We start from the raw sequence: 6,000 nt of genomic DNA, 5'->3' as shown, positions 1-6,000 counted from the left end.
TTATATATTTGACATTTCCTTTACTCTTTACCTTAAGTGATACATATTATCAACCAACTGTGCATAATTATAACAACCTGTACGTAGCATCCCCATTACAACCCTGTACATAAATTTCAAATAATTGCAGCAGTTTGCCATGCATTATTGTATTGATCCTTTTTTTGGCAATGCTTAAAATTTATCAGACTTACCTTTCCTAATTATTTTTCCTTTTCTGTCAACGCTAACAACAACGACAATGGTGAATATTAACTGGTGACTCGATGTTCGGGAATTACTGTGAAAATGATATTACACTAAGTAAGTTGACGCTTGATTACTGATTTATTTTTAACCGCATTTCTAACATTAAGTGACTAGAAGGAAACACACATGATTCGCTGCAACTCTGAGTTTAGTGCGTTAGGATTAAATCTGCCTGATGAGTGCTTAACGCACGAAACTCAGAGTTGCAGCGAATCATATGTGTTTCCTTTTAGTCACTTAATGTTATATACCGCTCTACAGAAATGTGTATTGAGCCCTTTTTAACAGTACTGGCTACAATTCACAATTAGTATAACCACATTTCTATCATTTTTTCTTATTACGTGTAATGGGCATAATGGCAGAAAAGGTTCGCTTTGCGACTCTCAGTTATGTTAAGCAAACCACTGTACCGGAAGCTATTAAAGTATTTGAATCGAAAAGGAAAAATAAGCAAAGCAACAAATTTATCAAATGGAGAGGGCAATGAAATGCACTTCGGCATATCGTTTTGGCTGGGTGTCACCTGTCCCCTCGACAACGAAAAATCGTTTTAAAGTTGCAGATATCCACGGTGGTATCTTTGCGTGTCATGACCCTCCTGAAAAAAGCTAGGTTCTGAGATTAACGTATAGTCGGAACTGATAAGATTTAGTAGAAAAAGGATGTCCAGTACAGTGACAACATGAACTGATTTAACAAAGGCTGAATAAGTAATTATTAAGATTGCTGAGCCCTGAAAACAGTATTCAGTGAAATTCATTTCTAATTTCTTTTGTCATAGATTATGCTTAGGCCAAGATCGTGTCACAAACACCTACGAGAAGCCTTTGAACTCTGAACAGACATCCTTCGACCTTATGCTTGTTCAACAAACGCAGAGCTCCACTGAATTTACCGTTCACTTAACCTTTTCAAAAACGGAATCCGAGCTGGCCACCTACGAGACAGTGAGCGACTGCAATAAAGATTGCGAGTATGATAACATAGTTGAGACTCCGCGAAAGTCGAGGTCAGTAAGTGGGGGATTTTCAGATATTCAGAAGCGAGAACGAATAAACACGCTGGTGGTGAGTGATTAAAAAGGAATAGAGCAGCCAAACAGTTCCTGCGATGAAAAAGAAGAAAACAAGGATTATGTTTACGCATGTTGTTCACAAAGAAGGAAAAGGCAGAGCCAGTTCTGAAGCAGGCGCCCTAAAAAAACTTCCGAATCACCCTTGGAAAGGAACTAACTGGTTACCTGGTGACCAGGCGTCATTTATAGGGCTTAAAGTCAATACAAGGGCCGCCCTGAACAAGACACTCAAGACTGGCAAGAATACATAATACTTGTATGCAGTTGTTGACAAGACGAAAAAGAAGAAGAAACCGCCACAGGTAAAATATTTCACCTACCCGAGCAATAATTGTCTTCATGATTACCTGTTACTACGAACTTCAGCGCTGTTTGACTTAAGAAAACGATCTTGATAAATTTAATTCCTCGATTTATGATTTATAAAAATTATAGTTGTGGGTGCAGCTAGCTAAAGCACGGTAAATGGACAAATTTTTGAGTATCCTCTGAAAAATACTAAAGTTATACTTCTTACTAACCAATCGTGAGGGCCGTACTGGGAATATTATCCTGAGTGGGATTACGGACCGAGTAAAAACAAAAGCACCGTACAACTGAGGGCCATAATTCATCAGTACAACTCAAGAAAGCAGCGTTGATGAATAGTTTATTATGGGGCAAAACTCGTTAGATTTGATTTTTTCCGGCTTTCGTAACCAAAATACACGGCTTACGACAGTCACCGTCAGAAAACGGTTCGTACAGTGCACGGTAAAGTACAAACCAAGTTAGAACCAAATTAGAACACTGAGATTTACCTCAGGATTACCTTGAGACATAGTAAATATGTGAATAAAAACTAACAAAGAAACAAACAGGCAAAAATAATAAACAAAACAAAACAAAAGCAAAAGGAAGCAAATGAAACAAAATAAAATAAAATATTGATCAAAAGCAAAATAAGACACAACTGACCGGGTCATCTTATCATATTCTGATCATATCATTTATGTTTTGTTCGTTTGTCTGTTTTTGTTGTTGTTGTTACTTTTTGTTGTTGTTGTTGTTGTTTTTTGTTGTTGTTATTTTTGTTGTTGTAGTTGTTTTTTTACTCACTACTACGTTGCTATCGTTAGGGTAGATGAGGGTTAACGCGGTAGAACATGGCTAGCCTAGGGTAGATGGTGACAAACGTGGTAGAACATGGCTAACCTAGGGGAGATGAAGGTGAACGTGGTGGAACATGGGTAACCTAGAGTAGATGAGGGCTAACGTGGTAGAACATGGCTTACCTTGAGATCAGGGTTAACGTGTTGGAACATGGCTAACCTACGGTAGATGAGGGTGAACGTGGTAGAACATGGCTAACGTACGGTAGATGAGGGTGAACCTGGTAGAACATGGCTAACCTAGGCTAGATGAGGATTAACGTAATAGAACAAGGTTAATCAAGGGTAGATGGGGATAAACGTGGTAGAACATGGGTTACCTGGGGTATATGGGGGTGAACGTGGTAGAAAATGGCCAACCTAGGGTAGATGAGGGTTAACGTGGTAGAATATGGCTAACCTAGGTTAGCCATGCATGTTCTACCACGTTTACCCTCATCCACCCTAGGTAACCCATGTTCTACCACGGTTACCCCCATCTATCCTTAGTTAACCATGTTGTACCACGTTAACCCTCATCTACCCCAGGTTAGCCATGTTCTACCAAGTTCACCTTCATCTATCCTAGGTAACCCATGTTCTACCACGGTTATCCCTATCTACCCTTGATTAACCATGTTCTGACACGTTAACCCTCATCTACAGTAGGTTAGCCATGTTCTACCACGTTTACCCTTATCTACCCTAGGTCACCCATGTTCTACCACGTTTACACCCATTTACCCTTGGTTAACCATGTTATACCACGTTAACCCTCATCTACCCTAGGTTAGCCATGTTCAGTCACGTTCATACTCGTCTACCCTAGGTAACCCATGTTCTTCCCCTTTTACACCCATCTACCCTTCATTAATCATTTTCAACCACGGTAACCCTCATCTAGCCTAGGGTAGATGAAGGTTAACGTGGTAGAACATGGTTAACTAAGGGTAGATGAGGGTAAACGTGGTAGAACATGGCTAACCTAGGGTAGATGAGGGTAAACGTGGTAGAACATGGCTAACCTAGGGTAGATGAGGGTTAACGTGGTAGAACATGGTTAATCAAGGGTAGATAGCGGTAAACGTGGTAGAACATGGGTTGCCTAGGGTAGATGAGGATAAACTGGGTAAAACATGGGTAACTGAAAGAAGATGAGGGTAACTTATAGAAGAAGGTTAGCTAGGACATATCGTGCAACATACATGATGGTTTTATTATTTAGTATTAATATATATTAGTTATTGGGACGTGATATAGACCTAACATGAACGCTTTACCGATACTTAAGAGGATTCGTTTACGATTTTCAAAGATCCCTGTTTTGTCCTTAAGGATCTTGAATGATACTCACAAAGATCTTTACTGGGATCTTTACAAGTTTCGTTGCAGGATCCTTGGACTATCTTCGTTAAATTATCGAGGATCTTATCACTTGGTTTTGCATATTACGATCACTGGAGATTTTTCAAAGATCCTTAAAAGATCCTTAGAAGATCCTTTGTAGATCTTTGTCTTTAAAGTTCTTTAAGGCCTTCAACGATGCTTGAAGATCCTAAAAATGCCGTGAGGTTTATCACCAGTGTCATATCCTGCAAAGATTGGAACAGGTTTTTAAGTGAATCATTTGGTAAAATTTTCGATATAATCGACCTTTCATCTAACTCGCATGTAAATTTAATGTCAGAACTAAGCTGAGAGCCAGGCAAGTGTGAAATCAACCAATTTTAAATAACGCAAAAGTCTTCAGTTGCATCTCACTATGAAAAACAGCGAAAGCTGTCACAACATCAGCAACAAAGCAAATTAATTACGAGGTGAACAAAACTAATACTATGTAAAACATTTATAATGTACATATACAGATGAAATTAGAATACATATTTACCTTTTGGTAGGAGATTGACCATAAATGTATATATACGTACGTCTTTCTGTGCAGTTTTTTTTTTTTGTAAAACACTATAACCCTGAAACCTAATCCAATTCTGCTCCCGTATCTACAAAGAAAACATTGTTTGCTATGGCTTTTCGACCTTAAGCTGTACAAGCTAGTCTTTCTTTGTCGGGTGTCGCCAGCTGAGTTAAGTTATCGGTGGGAGAAATGTTTCTATTGATGGTAAGGTGTAGGATTTTGACAATTTTGGTAATTCTTTGAAACCAGTAGTTTACCTTGATAATGGCTCAGGACTTGACCCTGGCGCGAAGCAAAAGAGCAAATCATTTGAAGGAATTCTTACATTCAGAAATACGAGCGCGCATTTAAAGTTCCTCGATGTATAATTTTATTTTACTTGTGTGCAAACAAAATACCAATACATCGAACTCAAATTATTCAAAGAAGAGTTTCCAACCGCTGGAAAACCGCTGGAAAAGTATTCTAAGGCTTTGTATGGGACAACGAGAGGTACTTACAGTGCACGCGTTTTCCGTCCTGTCATGAATTTAACTTTAGCTCCTACCGCGGATTATGAAATTATATGCACACGTACATCAGGAGCTCTCTTTTTTTTTTTTTTCTTTTTTTTAATAGACCCAACAAACAGCTTAAGTTAAAAGAGGAACTCAATATTTAAGTTCTCCTGGAAAAATGGGAAACTATCTTTTCTTTGTACATACGGGAGCAGACTGAAATAGCTTTTCAGGGTTATCGTGTTTACAAAATAATACTTCGCAGAAAGACATAAGTATATATACATTCATGATCGATAAAATATTTTCGATCGTGGGCGATTTCTTTAAACGCATCACGTAACCAATTGGAATATTCCTCCAGCTAAAACTGGGTGATATCCGATAATATCACCATTGCATCCAATAACTTAAATGGAGATGAGACTGAAGAAGGGAAATATTTTTATTCATAAAGTCCAAACCAGAGAACACATAAAAAAAAACAACATTGCACACAGCAAGCTGTTTGTAAACATCTTTTTCACGCGCCTTGCGAAATATTCAAAGGATAATATATACAGTAGCATCTATTTTGAGGGAGAACATGCTTGTATATTCTACCTTGAACATTGTCTGTTTCCAATTCCTTACTTCATTTTCCGTAAAGTAATTTTCGTAGTTACTGAGTTCCACGCTTAGCCAGTTTTTTTGGTCGATCACATACTCTACTAATATAACAAAGTTGGTCTCTGGGTTTCATCTCCTTTCAGGCCTGATTTTTTTTCAGGTCTGATTTTCGCTATTGCATAAATAGCGCTCTCTACTGCGAGGATCGTGTATCATACGTATCTCCTTTCATGTTGATTATTTTTCCAGTTCTCTTTGATCCGGCAATATAATCAAAAAAAATATTTTCATATGCGCACTGAGCCCATCCGCTGGAGTGCGGCTGAAATGTCTGCTTCATAGGGCCTTCGGCGTTAGACAGTAGAAATTTAAACCCAGGTATCGGATGGTGTCCTGTTTGTTTCTTTCTTTCATATATACCGGTTATGAAGTAGAAGACAGAAGAAGCATTCGATTCTGTTTAGAGAGTTATCCAATTAATCAAGTTGAATGAATTCGGATTTTTCAAGTAAAATCCATTCT

The 6,000-nt window shown here is 38.3% G+C and overlaps 1 pseudogene across 1 annotated transcript in view; it reads left to right on the top strand.

Moving 5' to 3' along the window:
- Positions 1 to 607: 607 nt before the first annotated feature.
- Positions 608 to 6,000, top strand: part of LOC148723054 (uncharacterized) — a 36,514-nt pseudogene continuing 31,121 nt past the window's right edge. The window contains exons 1-2 of the transcript XR_015992058.1: positions 608 to 732; positions 1,034 to 1,319. The product of XR_015992058.1 is annotated as an uncharacterized LOC148723054 (transcript). The remainder of the gene's footprint in view (positions 733 to 1,033; positions 1,320 to 6,000) is intronic.

Source organism: Stylophora pistillata, chromosome 9 (genome assembly GCF_964205215.1).
Source record: "Stylophora pistillata chromosome 9, jaStyPist1.2, whole genome shotgun sequence".
Lineage (NCBI taxonomy): Eukaryota > Metazoa > Cnidaria > Anthozoa > Scleractinia > Pocilloporidae > Stylophora > Stylophora pistillata.
The sequence above is the reverse complement of the archived record's forward strand: the minus strand, read 5'-3'. Positions and strand labels throughout refer to the sequence as shown.